Genomic DNA, 727 nt, shown 5'->3' on the forward strand with positions numbered 1-727 from the left:
GCAGTACATGTGTGCAGTCCGTGTGCGTGCCGTGCGCGTGTGCAGTGTGTGTGTGTGTGCATGTGCGTGCCGTGCTTTCGTGCACTGTGTATGTGCAGTGTGTGTGTCGCTCTGCATCCCCGGGGACTGGCACGGCGGTTTCTCCCTCTTTCTGCACCAGGGTTTAGGTTAACAGCGACGGAGGGACAGCCCTGCACTCTCATCAGCTCGGCCCGTCCTCGGGGCTCCTGGGACTGGCTCGGCCACCCCTCTAGCCGGGGCCTAAGACTGCCTGATGGTATGGCTGGGCTCCCGCCGTGTCGTCATACCAGGGGCGGCCAGGGGCCCGTGAGGGCTGGTGAACAGTGATCCCTGAGGTGAGCCTATGCCCCGGCCCCAGTGCCCCTGGACGTGGCCTCACTTGGAAATCGGTGCTTCTCAGGTGTGAGCTGGTTAAGGCTCTCAGGATCAGACCGTCCTGGATTAGGCGGCTCCTGATTCCAACGACCTGTGTCCTTATACGGGAAGGGGGGCTTGACGCAGATAGGTGATGACGAGCCAGAGACTGGAGTGACACGGCCACAAGCCCCGGAACGCCCGGGGTTTCCGGAACTGCCAGAGCGGGGGAGGGGGACATGAGCTGGACCTCCCCCTGTACCCCCAGAGGGAGCTCACCCCCCTCGCACCCCAGTCCGGGACTTTCGGTCCCCAAAACTCTGAGAGAAGGAAGGTCTGTCGCTTTAGTCTG

Source organism: Pteropus medius, unplaced genomic scaffold, assembly GCF_902729225.1.
Source record: "Pteropus medius unplaced genomic scaffold, Ma_sr-lr_union100, whole genome shotgun sequence".
NCBI classification, from domain to species: Eukaryota; Metazoa; Chordata; class Mammalia; order Chiroptera; family Pteropodidae; genus Pteropus; species Pteropus medius.